Here is a 14,819-nt window from a genome sequence, read left to right as displayed (position 1 = left end):
AGTGCTCTATGTGTTAGTGTTTACTATTATATATGAATGCAGTAGAATTAAAAAGCAAACGAGTATTGATCTGTTGTGATTAAATCTTAAATGGAATGAAGTGATTTGAATAGCAGGACAAAATGCAGCAGCAATAATATTTACAAAAGCAATATTATAAAATGTTATAATATTGTAATATTCATAATAAGCCTATAATTATTACCTTTGGAAAACATTGAAAATTTCCATATGATACAAAGGAAAATTAGGTAAAATTAAGTGAAACAATATATTTTTAAAAGTTGATAACTAGTAAGTCTAGTTTCTATCTTGAATATTTAAAGTAAATGTAAAACATATTTGTTATTGCTAATGGCCAACAGAACTTACAGATATTCAAAAATAGTAAGAAGAATAATCCTGAATACCATAAACTATGATACTTAGAAAAGGCTGTATTTAAAAGAAACTGTATAACCTTGGTAATTGTATAATCATATAATACATAATAAATAATAATATAATTAATTATAATATTAATTGTATAATCTTAATTAGTAAAGAATAAAGATGAAAAATAATGAATTTAGTTTTCATCTTAAGAAATTCAAAAAAAATTTCGGAAAATAGGAAAAATTAGGAATAGGAAATTAATAAAGATAAAACTGATGCCAGCCAGGTGCAATGACTCACACCTATAATCCTAGCATTTTGGGAGGCTGAGGCAGGAGGATCACTTGAAGTCAGGAGTTTGAGAACAGCCTGAACAAGAGCAAGAAAAATTAGCAGGGCAGGGTGGTGCATGCCTGTAGTCCCACCTACTCAGGATGCTGAGGCTGGTTTGGGGTGATTGCTTGAGCCCAGGAATTCCAGGCTACAGTGAGCTATGATGACACCACTTCACTCTAGCCCAAGTGACAGAGTGAGATCTTGCCTCAAAAAAAAAAAAAAAAAAGATAAAACTGATGCCAATTGAAATATTTTTTAAAAGTTGATAATGTCTGAAATCTGATAATTAAAAAAATTAATAAAATAGAGTAACTGCATGCAAGTCTTATCAAGGCAAAATAATAGTGGGCATGTATGACAAGATCAGGAATGAAACATGAATCCCAGAGTAGATACAGAAAAAAATAAGGACTTATAGGCAAATAGTACATAAATTATATTGCAGCAAATTTTAAAACTTAGAAAAACTTTTGATTCCTTAGCAAAATACAAATTCCTGAAATCAAGCCAAGAAAATAGGAGAAGGTAAATAAGCCATTTACCATTGTCAAAATTGAAGAAGTTATTAGAGCTCTACCATTGAAAGAGACACCAAGAACAAATAGATCATTCACAAGTGAGTGTTTTTTCCCTATCTCTTGAAGAACGGAAAATTCCAATATTGTTTACAATATCCCAGACCATGGAAAAGATAGAAGACTCCCAATTTATTTTATGATTATAGCTTACCCAAATATCTGACAAATACCAAATACTAGTCTGATTTAAGAGTAGACATGCCTATATAACAAATAAATACTGGTGAAAAGATCCAAGCAGATACAAAAGTTCATTATGCAGTATCTTTATCAGACACTGACAGAAACTGCAAGATTCGTCCAATGTCAGAATTTCTTTATCACATTTCACCACAGCAACAAACTAAAGAAGAAAAAACATATGATGATATCAATAGATACTGAGAAGTACTTGGTAAAAATTCTGTGGCTATTAATAAATACTCTACATAAAACAGAAAAAATTTTTCCTTGGGAAATTAATAGGCTTCTCTCTATGTTTCGTTGCTCCAGAGATTTGCATTTCATTAGATAAAATAAATGTTGCTCCTACAAGTAAAGGCACTTGAATACAAAAGGCTTCTGGAGCTTTTAACTTTATTTCAACGTCACTTTAAAATATTAAAGATGAAGCATTAATTAAACATAGAGAGATAAGACTTAAATATTAACTTGCAGACAACTAAGAGCTGTGCTTAAAGGAGAATGAGAACCATCATCTAGGGACTGCTTGAGGGGAACTTAATTCACCCCCGACATTTTACTTTAAGACGTTATCTTCCTCACAAAGCTATGAGTTCACTGCAGCTAATTCTGAAAAATACAGCATGAGAGGCTGAGGATTTTCCATTAAAATGTGTGGCTATTGGTTCACTCTCTCATTTAGTATATTATATTACTAATATCTAAGGTGGAGGAAATAATTACCCAGTATTGGCCATTTATTATCAGAGAATGCTCACTTGAATTGGACTATAGACGTTGCAGTTTAATATGAACCACGGAATTAAAAAACAAAAGTTTCCAGAAGCTTTGTTCCAGTTTGTTATTGTATATTTTGCTAATTAAGGAAAATCGCATATTATCTGATTCATGTTTTTGTGCATTCAAAAAAAAAGGAAGGGAACTATTAATTAGTAATGCCAGTTTAAGATTTAAAAAAAAAAAATCTCTAAGTGTGATCAGTTGAAGTTGAATTTAATAGTGCTTTGATATCATTAATTGAGCTCAATTTTAACTGGGGGCACTCATACATCCATTTGTTGCAAATGTAGGTATGTTAGAACACTATTTGTAATCACAGAAAATTTATTAATTAAAAAATTAAAAAGTGAACTCATCTGCTCTTTTATGAGATAAAACATTACATAAACTGTTCAGAAGATGCTATATCTAAGACACATTATTCTAACTAATTGAGAGGGGATTACACCCTATCCTATTCAAATATGTCTAATATGTCTACCATTTAGTAAAATGTAAACTTCCAAATTACATACAAACTATTAGCATTATCCACCTCAATATGAAATCACTGTCTGCCTCTGAAAATAATTACCCAATGACACCAGTCATGTGTTCATACTGTCAATTAATTAGATGAAAGGTTTTTATACAAGCAATCTTATTCCAACATAACTTACATGAATACAAATAGGGAGTCTTTAGATTTCTGAGATCTTTATTTAACATTGTTTATTGTTTCAGGATTCATGCTCATCCCTGGAGATAAGAAGTAGAAATACTCTCTCTTCCCTGGACAAAGGTGCTGACTGAAGTAGGATATAGACATATAAATCAAAATGTATATGGAGATAAGAGCTGTGGTATAAATTTGGGTGCTAGGAATATGTGTAGTAGCGACATTTTATTCAGCTGTGAGTGAAAGGAGGTATCCAAGGAGGAAATATGTGGGGTAAGAATAGAAAAGCAGAAAATAAAATTAGCAAGGTAGAAAATGGGCATTTCAGGCAGGGAGAAGGTTTTATTCAAAGACCCAGATAATGAGAAAGTGTCATGTAATGCGGAAAACATTCTGGTTCCACAGCAACAGTGAAGGGAGAGAATGACAAACGAGGTTAAATGAGTGGCATGGATAAGAAGAAAAGAGAATGGAATCTAGAGCTATTTTAAACTACAACTTGTAAGACTTTGTGGCTGGTTAAATGGTGGAAGGAAGTTGGAAGAAGGCGTCATCTAAAATAATCAACCTAGAAATTGGTTAAAGAGCAGCACAGCGCTATCCACTAAGATATGGACTACTAGAAGAACAGGGGATTACTGGGAGAAATGATAAGTTTAGTTTGCAGCGTGTTGAGTTTGAGATGCCACTGGAACATGTAGCTGGAGATGACCATAGATACTTAGACATGGAGGAAATCATTTGGGGACATAGGACCATAGCCAAAGCCATGGAAAAATGTCAATAAATGACATTATTAGAAGAATTAGACATTATTGGAAGAATTAGAAATCAGGTTGAAATTATCAACAGTCACTATGTCTTGATGGGACTCAGTGACTTTGACATGGGATACTTCAATCTGCATTAAAGTATTTACCTTTAACACATCCAGGAAATAGAGCATATTATCTCCCAAACCACTCTGTTGAAATGCTTCGTTATGATCCATGAAAATCGCTATCTAGATTCAGTTATGTTTCCTTGATAATCTATTTTTATCCCCACCACTTCCTTTAGGGACTCCAGTTGCACACATTTTGGCTGCTTGAAGTTGATGCAGAGCTCACTGATGCTCTATGTATTTTTTTTGCTGTGTTTCATTTTGGATAGTTTCTTTTTTTCTTATTTTTCTTTTGTTATTTCAGCATATAATGGGGGTGCAAATGTTTAGGTTATATATTGCCTTTGCCCCACCCTAGTCAGAGCTTCAAGCGTGTCCATCATCCAGACAGTTCACCCTGCACCCATGAGGTATGTATATACCCATTCCCTCCTCCCCCTTCCCACCTGTCTAACACCCATTGAATGTTACTACTATATGTACACATAAGTGTTGACCAATTAATACCAATTGATGGTGAGTACATGTGGTGCTTGTATTTCCATTCTTGTGATACTTAGTAGAATGGGTTCCAGCTCTATCCAGGATAATACAAGAGGTGCTAGATCATCATTGTTTTCTGTGGCTGAGTAGAACTCTATGTTCCACATATTTCACATTTTATTAATCCACTCATGAATTGATAGACACTTGGGTTGTTTCCACATCTTTGCAATTGTGAATTGTGCTGCTATAAACATTCTAGTGCAGATGTCTTTTTTATAGAATGTCTTTTTTCGGGGGGGGGGGGGAGGTAGATGCCCAGGAATGAGATTGCTGGATCAAATGGTAGTTCTACTTGTAGCTCTTTGAGGTATCTCCATATTACTTTCCACAGAATGTTAATGAATCTCAATTTTCTGTTAGAGACTTGGAAGGTTGAAGAAGGGTAAAATGATGTAGAATATAACATTTTACTCCTTGTGGAGTTTATAATGTAAGCAAAAGCACATGAGAAGCAGCTAGAAAATAATTTTCAGCAGAAAAAGAACAAGTATTGATATTATTTTAGGATTTTGGTCCAGTGCCACTCCTAGCCTCCAAAAATGGCGAGCAACAAATATCTTTACAAATGCAAAAGTGATTACTTATAATGAATATTGTTTTAAGGCACATTTCACAACATATCATTAGAGTTTGACCTGGTTAGAGAACACATACCACAGTGCTGTGCACAGGGTGGATTTTTAATGAATTGATAATGACATTTGCCCCAGGCAACTTGTAAAAGCCCAGTCCTGCGTGAAAGTGCTTTAGTTGCATTAGAGTCTTCTCCAGACACTTATTACTATTCTAAGAATCAAGTGTGCAATAAGTTCCACATATTTGTTAATATAAAAGCAAGAATTTCAATAACACGATTATTCATTCTCATTCTTAAGTAAATTTAAAAGCAATGATTTAAACTGAATTCCCAAATATTTTTACCTTAAGCAAATGAAATTGAATAATAATTGTACTGTATATATCTCCTATTAATTTTGTTTCTCAGACACTTAATTGGTGATATAGAAAGGGAAGATTATTTATTCAAAACAGTATTAATTAAGACAGGGAGAGGAATATGACATATATTATTTATACTCCAATGGCTCATTTAACTTTGAATTAACCTCCCAAAATTTATGATCGGCTGAAATTAATTATGGCCTTTTAAAAAGAAACCCATAATTATAGAGAAAAACCTGTAAGTTTAACAAATGTCTTAGATGATAAAACTTTATGAAATTTTAAATATATATATGATTAGTTGGGGATTATGGGTTAATGCAGCATATATCCAAATCTAAATTAATTTGTCTTTTAACAGTGTTGCTTTGCTCAGGACAACCACCAGTGCTTAAAACAGTCTTCTATATTTCAGAGGAAGATCTATTTCTACTGCAGAAACTTTAAATTACTAAGGCTTCAGTTCAGAAATGTTTATTGCATTTATTAGAAAAGATTAAAATATTTGGTTTAGAATATTTATTTATTTACTTATTTATTTATTAATATACAGAGTCTGGCTCGGTCTCTCCAGGTAGAGTGCAGTGGCATCCTCATAGCTCACTGCAATCTCAAACTCCTGGGCTCAGGCGATCCTCCTGCCTCAGCCTCCCAACTAGCTGTGACTAAAGGCATGTGCCACAATGCCCCACTAATTTTTCTATTTTTAGCTCGGGCTGGTCTTGAGCTCCTGATCTCAAGCAATCCTCCCACCACAGCCTCCCAGATTGTGAGGATTACAGGCATGAGCCCCTGTGCCCAGCCGGTTTAGGAAATTTAAATTGACAAATACTTTGAAAAATATTTCCACCATGTAGTCACCCGCTAGATTTCTGGTGAGAGATTGCTCTTCAGTGGGCGGTGACAGGCAGCATAGATGAGGGAGGGAGCTCATGCACTATGGATATGTACAATGTCTGAAATACATTAGATGAAAACTCACAGGCAGTTTAAATACAGACCCAAAAATACTTTGTGCATTTGTGGCTTTCTGACATGTTTTCTTTTCAAGAAAATACAAACTACAGATAACCCCCTCAGAAGATCTTTTCATTGCGGTCTCTTTCTTTAACCTACTAAAAGTCATTGAGTTTATATTATTTCACAGACATAAATGCCTGGGTTTTAAAATGTATACATTACATTTATGAAAAGATGAAAGAAAAAAAGCATGAAGGCAGTATGCATAAAATGAAGGTATGCATAAAATGAATCCTTAATATTTCAAATCCTAATTAATATTCCAAGAGTTAAGAATAAGAATCTTATTATTCTACTCTTTGATATTATTTCTCTATTTACATAAACTTAATGCTATTTTTCACATATAAATCTTTGTATCCTTTTATGAAACACCTAATTTTCATGTGTTCCTTTGTTATTTTAGGACAAAAAAAACCTTCTAAATAATACTTAAACCTGGCATAGAACCATTTCACTTACTAGGCTGTATAGTTGTTATAAAAAAGACTCCAGAAAGCTCTCTTGCCCTCTTTCTGTTGTGTGAAGATGCACAGAGATGTCAGTAACTACCACGCAGAAGAGGTTCTCACCAGAACCCAACCATGTTGGCGGCCTCATCTCAGACTTCCACCTTCTAGAACTGTGAGAAATAAATACATGTCTGTTGTTTATGCCCCACCAAAGATATGCTATCAGGTCATTAGGTATGAAATGTCCATTTCCGTTAAGTATTGACAGTTGATATCTTTGACATTTCACTTTGACATTTTTTTTTCCTATTGTGAAGGTACATCCTTAGTCTTTCAAATGCACATTTTGGCTTGTGATTATCTTTCAAAAATTTTTAGAGCAATTTTTGTGAAATCATGGATAAGTCAAAAATCTGTGTTAGTTTTGAATATGAGTTCCATCATGGAGCCAATGCAGTGCACACAGCTCAAAATATCATCAAAGCATTTGGGAAGGATGTTGCTAATGAACGCACAGCATGTCAACGGTTGGAGAAGTTCCATTCTGGTACTTTTAATTTTTAAAGTGAGCCATGTGGGTGACATGGGACCAAGGTGGATAATCATGAGCTGAAAGCTGTAGTGGAAGCGAATCCATCTCAACTTATGCATGAAGGAGCAGCAAGGTTTGACATTACTATTCCAACAATATCTAACCATCTGAAACAAATTGGCAAGGTAAAGAAGCTGGACATATGGGTTCGACATGAATTAAATGAGCATCAGAAGAAAAATTGTCTCAAAGCTTGCTTTTCTTTGCTGTCACAACATAAAGGAGAACCATTTCTACACCATATTGTTACATGTGATGAAAAATAGATTCTTTTTTACAATTGCAAGCATTTGGCACAATGGCTGGATAAAGATGAGGTGCCAAAGCACAGTCCAAAACCAAATATTCATCAAAAACAGCTAATGGTGTCTGTCTTGTGGCCCAGGGCTTATTTTATCCTCTACAGCCTTATGAAACCTGGTCAATCGATTCCAGTGGATGTCCAGTGCAACCAACTGGATGAAATGATGAGGATGCTTGTGATTAAGCCACTGAGATTGCTCAATAGAGACAGGCTAATCCTCTTGCAAGACCACATGTCACAAAAAACAATGCTGGTCAAACTATAGAGGCTGGACTTAGAAACTCTCTGTCATCCACCTTACTCACCAGATCTTTCACCAACTGACTACCACTTCTTCCAGGCTTTGGACCACTTCTTGCAAAGGAAAGTACTCAATTCTCAACAAGCATTACAATGACTGTTAAATGCCATCTACTGAGAGAGAGGTCAGTCAATTCCATCTGTAGTTCTTTAGGTGCCTTGGTGATTCTGTTTCTCTGGAAAACCCCGACTAATACAAGTGCTAGCAAAGATCCTCCTTTACTTTGTTCCATGTTTACTTGAAATGTAACTATTTACAAAACCTTTTAAGTCCAACAATGATATTCCACATGAATTTTAAGATGAATTTATTCTATTTCTGAAAAAAATGCCATTGAGATTTGGGTAGGGATTGCATTGAATCTATAGATCATTTGGGGTACTATAGACATTTAACAATATTAAATTCATAAACATAGGATGTAATTCAAATTATTTGTATCTTATTTAATTTCTTTAAACAATTTTTTTTTTCAGTTTACAAGTCTTTCACCTCCTCGGTTAGGTTGATTCCTGAGTATTTTACTCTTTTTGATGCTATTGCAAATGGAATTGTTTTCTTAATTTCCTTTTCAGATATTTTTATTGTTAGTGTATCAAAATTCAACTGATTTTTGACTGTTGAATTTTCTATTCTACCCTTGGATGAATTTGTTTGTTAGTTCTGACAGGTTTTTTTGTGGGGAGAGGGGAAAGCTAGACTCTTTAGGGTTCTCAACGTTAAAAACAGAGCATGTCATCTGTGAACAGAGGTAATTTTATTATTTCTTTTACCATTTGGTGCCTTTTATTTCTTTTTCTTGGTTCATTTCTCTGGCTAAGATTTCCAGTATTTTGATGAATAAAAGTGGCAAGAGTGGTGTCCTTGCCTTGTACCGGATCTTAGAGAAAAAGCTTTCAGTCTTTCATTGTAGAATATGATGTTACCTGTGGGCTTTTCATATATGGCCTTTATTACATTCAGGTAGTCTCCTTATATTCCTAGTTTTTTGAGAGTTTTTATAATAAAAATGGTGTTGAATTTAGTCAAATGCTTTTCTGCATCAGTAGTGATGATCATATGGTTTTGTTCTTCAGTCGGTTAATGTAATACATTATCATACATTGGCTGATTTTCATATGTTGAATCATCCTTGAATTTCAAGAATAAATCTCACTTGGCCATGGTATATAATCCTTTTAATATGTTATTGAATTGGGTTTGATAGTATTTTGTTGAGGCTTTTGCATCAGTATTTACCAGGGATATTGGCCTGTAGTTTTCTTTTTTTGTAGTGTCTTTGCTGACTTTGGTATCAGAGTAATGCTTATCTCACAGAATGAGTTTGGAAGGGCTCCCTCCCCTTCAATTCTTTTGGAAAAGTTTCAGGAGAATTAGTGTTAATTCTTCTTTAAATATTTGATAGAATTCTCCAATGAAGCCATATGGTTTTGGGCTTTTCTTGGTTGGGAGGTTTTTATTACTGTTTCAATCTTCTTATTTATTATTGGTCTGTTCAGACTGTCTGTTTTTTCATTTTTCAGTCTTGGTAGGTTGTGTTTTCTAGGAATTTATCCATTTCGTCTAGGTTGTCCCATTTATTGGCATATAATTGTTCCTTATAGTCTCTTATAACCCTTTTTATTTCTGTGGCATCATTTGTAATGTCCTCTCTTCCATTTCTGATTTTGGCTATTTTAGTCTTCTCTCTTTTGTTTTTTATTAGCTATTCTAGCTAAAGTTTTGTTCATTTTGTTGATCTTGTCAAAAAACCAACTCTTAGTGTTATTGATTTTTTTCTATTATTTTTATATTCTCTATTTGATTTATATTTGCTCTAATCTTTATCATTTCTTTCTTTCTGCTACCTTTGGGTTTAGTTTTTTCTTTTTTAGTTTCTTGAGCTATAAAGTTAGATTGTTGATTTAAGATCTTTTTTCTTTTTTTAATGTACACATTTATAGTTATAAATATCCCTCCTAGGACTTCTTTGTGTGACCAATATTTGGCCCCCAAACTTTATCAATATTAGATATTTCACAAAATTTGTTTTTCTCTTTTTTTCCCCCACTGGGTCAATATCTTTTTATGTGATTATTATTAATTGAATGCCTTCTCTGAGCCAAACACTGTTGTGACTGGTGGACATTATAGACAAACAAAAGACCAGTTATCATGCAGTATAATAAGATCTTAAGGAAAGTGGTATATGGTGGTAACAGAATATGTATAATGAGTCTTGCATCAATTACAATGTTTTATCTGCAAGCAGGAAATGTAAGCTGTTGTGGCTTAGACAATAAGGACCTATACTGCATCAAATAATTGGATGTTCAGAGAAATAGCAGGCATCAATGTTGTCTTAATACAATTCTGTATTAATCATCCCTTTCTCGGTGATAATTCCATCTCTGCCCTCCTTTGTGTGTTTAGTTCATCTGGTTGGTAACAATGAGGCTACAGCAGTTATGAAGCTTACGTTCAAAAGGAATGATGACTAAAGGAAGCAGAAAAATATTGTTGGAAAGAGGAATGACTAACGGATTTCAACAAAGCTTTCAAGAAACACTACTTACAATTATGTGTGATGTACTGTGTTACTTTCTATTCTACCTCTTTTCACCACAAACTAAATTCATTTTAGGATTTAATCAGTGGAACACTTGCTTAGATTTGTCAAGATCCACTCTGGAGCTAGGTGCAGTCCCTCAAACTGCAAAGTGCTGGAAGATGATTGGATGATTTTGAAAAGTAGGACATCGTCATGTCACCACAGGCCCCTGACCCAGACCTGAAGGGTTGTGATGGGAGGTGGAGGCATTTAAAGCACAGTGACTGCAGTGAGGTTAAAAGAAGTTGGGGTTATTATTACCACCCAGATAACTCTAGCTATAGTGTACAGACTATCTTGAAAAGGTATTCCACCCAGCTGAGTCTGTGGTGGGTTTCAAGGGCATGGGTATGTGGATGAAGACAGTGAAAGGATTTTTAAAAAGAGTCTCAAAATCCATGTTGGACAGCTGGAAAGATAATGGTGATGAGCTAGGAAATACAGGAATATTAGCTGTTGTGAAGGGAAAGAAAGTGAGTTAAATTTTGGAAATCCTGTGTCCCCTTGTCTTTACAACTTCAGGAAATCAATCAGAAGTCTAAGAAGGGGTTTGAAAATTCATAGCACATGGAATGAAATGGGATTAACTGAACAACATGAGAAGCACTAGAGATGGAATTCTAAGGCATGCCAACATTTAAGCAGTGGGCAGAAAAGAAATACCCACAAAGACTGGAAACAAGTAGCCAGACAGGTGGGGAATCTGGAAAATGTGGCAGCAAAGAAGCTGAGAGAGAGAGAGAGAGAAAAAATATATATATTTAAAAAAAAATTGTGAAATGTTTTAAGGAGATCAATTAAGATAAGAATGGAAGTATCCTCCTGCATTGCATTTGGGGGCGGAGAGAGAGAGAGAGCTCCCCCTAGCTCTAACCATCTTGGGAAAACATTTCCATTGCAGCACCATATGACTGGTAACAGCCCTGTGTTGACAGAATCCTCTATTTCCATAAACTTGGCTGTGAAAGGAAGGAATGAGAAAAGTCTAGTCGGACAAAGCCAGACAGTTGAGGAAATACTTTCCTTTTATTAAGACAAAATAGATATGCAAACAACTTCAGTGACTATAACAGTACATTGTACCCAGTACATAGACCAGCATATTGTAGCCAGGAGGCACTAAACTTGCGCTTAAGAAATATATTAAAAAATAAAAAGAAACATATTCAAACATATCAAAAGTAATTAGTGTCTGGGATTTTACTCCTTGTGTTCTGCACAATCAATGTCACCTACTGCATTTTCACAAAGACAACACTTCTCTGTGCTGATTTCTCCACTCAGAACAGGTGCTAACCAAGGAGCATTTTTACACTTCTGCAGAAGCGGCATCACCACACTCCTTCAAGCAAGGGAGAGCAGTAAACTCTGTGAATGTGAAAGTAGCCCTGAGGCCCAGCGCAGCTCCTATTGGCAATGCAATGCTCAACAAAACACAAGTGGTTTGATCTCCCCATCAGTCCTTCCTCAGAAAAACTGCATCATAAATAACTACAAGGAACCCTTCCTCTTGGCCAGAAAGATAACTCTGCAAGGGGTAAGGAAACTACTGACTTTCCTAGCTCCTTTAAAGGCATTCACATTATTTCATGTCTCTGCATTTGTCTTCTGGATGGTACTGGGCATCTATGTTAATAGAACGCATAGCTAGCATTCCTGGATTATGTACAAACACAATTAAGTAAAGGAGGTCAAAGAAAGAAGCAAAGAAACTTGCTCCAAAGGCTCTCAACGATCATTAAATTTTTCTACTACTTATTTAGATCCACTCTCCCGCATGGTCTACAGGAAGATGTCAGTCCACTTTGCTTGATATTCAAGGACCTGTGGGGCTAGGCTGCAGATAATGCTCTGACATTGTTTTCCTAAGCCACAGGCAGGAATTATTTAAGTCAACTGGTCTACCTTCTTACCTTTTTATTTAGTCATTTTTTAATAGACAGATAAAATTGTATTCATTAACCGTGTAAAACATGATATTTTGAAGTACATATACATTGTAGAAAGATGAAATCTAACTAATAAATATAAACATTATCTCACATTGTTATCATTTTTGTGGTGAGAACACTTTACACCCACTGTCTACATTTTTTCAAGAACACAATATATTAACTGTAGTCACCATGTTGTACAATAGATTTCTTGAACTTAGTCCTCTTATCTAACTGAAACTCCTCCCAACACCACCTCCCCACCCCCACACCACCACCCCAGCCCCTGGGAACCACCATTCTACCCTCTGCTTCTCTGAAATAGACTATTTTAGATTCCATATATGAATGAGATCACACAGTTTACTTTTGCACATGCAGTTTATGGGCTCGAAAGTCCTCTCCATTCTCTTCCCCACTTGGTCCTCCCAACTGTCAGTCCCACCACATATTCCATAACATCTTCTCTGGACACTCTGCCCAGGGACATTCTTCTCTCCACCTTTTCTCAATTCCCTATGTCTAGGTTTTTATACCAACTTCATATAGGGGTCATATGTAGCTTCTAAGTATCTTCCATGTATTCATTCAACAAATATTTTTTGAGGGATTAGTAAGGGCTAGATAGTGCACATAAAGAGTTCTTGCCTTCTTGGACCTAAAGTTCTATTGAGGACATATAAGAAAAACAATTTCATGATTGCTTTTCAAATCCTTATCTTTTGACCCCCAACTAAACAGAGGACTCTGGAAAATATTATGTTATAGTCATGAAAACATGGATTTTGGGAGTTAGACAACCCTAGTTCATGTTTCAACTCTGTGTGAAATGAGATAAACCAATTAACTTTTCTGTGCCCCAGTTTCCTCAGTCATACAATGAAGCCATTACTACCTACTTCATAGGATTCTTGAGCGAATTAGATAAAGTAACATGTCTGAAGTTTTCTAACAGTAAGTGTGTTCTCATTAAATATGCGGTGAATGAATAAAAGAATCTTTAGATTTATGTGAAATGATGAAGGTGGCATATATAAATGAAAATGAGGCTTAAGAATCCAAAGAAAATCAGTAAATTGTAGCTTCCAAAAATAGAAGAAAATAAACATAATAATATAAACATTAAAAAATGTTATGCTTAAAAAATCTAAAAAGAGAAACATCACTCTGTATCCCATGAATATGTACAATTATTATTTGTCAATTAAAAAATAAAATTAAAAAATCAAAAAAACCTAAAAAGAAAAATGAATAACTTTAGTACTATTATTTATTGACTGGTACCTATGTGCCTAGTACTGGGCTAAAAAATTAATTATATTGCCTCACTTATCTCTCAAAACCAATCTGTGAATAATCTTACTTTTGAGATATCAAATTAAGGCTTGGAAAAGCAAATAACAGAGCTAATGACTGTGAAATCTGTTTGTGCATGCTTTACTGCCCAGAATACTGACCATAACATTGCAAGAGATTTTTTTGGCCTACATACAAGAATTTTCACAAACGCACCAAAATAAACTGCACCAAGGGTGCAAATCTGAATTATTACATTTTGCCTTCTCTATGCTTGGCTGACTTGTTGGCCTTCAGTGGTAGCTCAGTCAGCGTTTGATAAATAAATCAGTAAAGTTTTGTAACTAAATAAATGTTCAATTCAAAGCAGTCTTCTGTAGTTTTAGGGAAGTCATTCATGTACATGCACTTACCCTTTAATCTAGCAATCCCACATCTGGAAAAACATGTTAAGTATACATTTGCAATTATTCAAAATGATATATGTGTAAGGATATTTATCTCGAGATTATTAGTAATAGTAAAACATCAAAAATCATCCAAATGACCATCAGTAGAGATTAAACAAACCTGATACATCCACAATGTTCTTTGAAAAATAATTATTTCTTAGGTCTCTTAAAAAAAGCCTAGAAACAAAGACAAGTTAGGAGTCTAAATACCATCATATTCTAGAATTGCATTCTTTAAATATTATTTTAAATTATAAAAAATAAGTATCTTTTAGAGAAGTGGGCTGGTACCAGGTCTACATCAGGAAATGCACACAATAAAACCCTGGAAATGTCAGTGCAACAGAGAGTAGGGAAGTTACCACTGACTAATGGAATTGTGTCAAAACAACACAAGAAACAACATTAAGCACTCTAAATTCAAGGATCAGGAAGAATGATGATGACAGAGATGAAAAAAAACATCAAAGATATTAAAATACGTGAGTTATGATAACTATTGATAATAGTAATCAATAAACTAATGGGTCACTACTAAAGATTGCCAGGGTGCCATATCATGATCTCATATTGATAAAAGCATCCAATTGCAATTTT

The sequence above is a fragment of the Microcebus murinus genome, chromosome 17 (assembly GCF_040939455.1).
Source record: "Microcebus murinus isolate Inina chromosome 17, M.murinus_Inina_mat1.0, whole genome shotgun sequence".
Taxonomy (NCBI): domain Eukaryota; kingdom Metazoa; phylum Chordata; class Mammalia; order Primates; family Cheirogaleidae; genus Microcebus; species Microcebus murinus.
The sequence above is the reverse complement of the archived record's forward strand: the minus strand, read 5'-3'. Positions refer to the sequence as shown.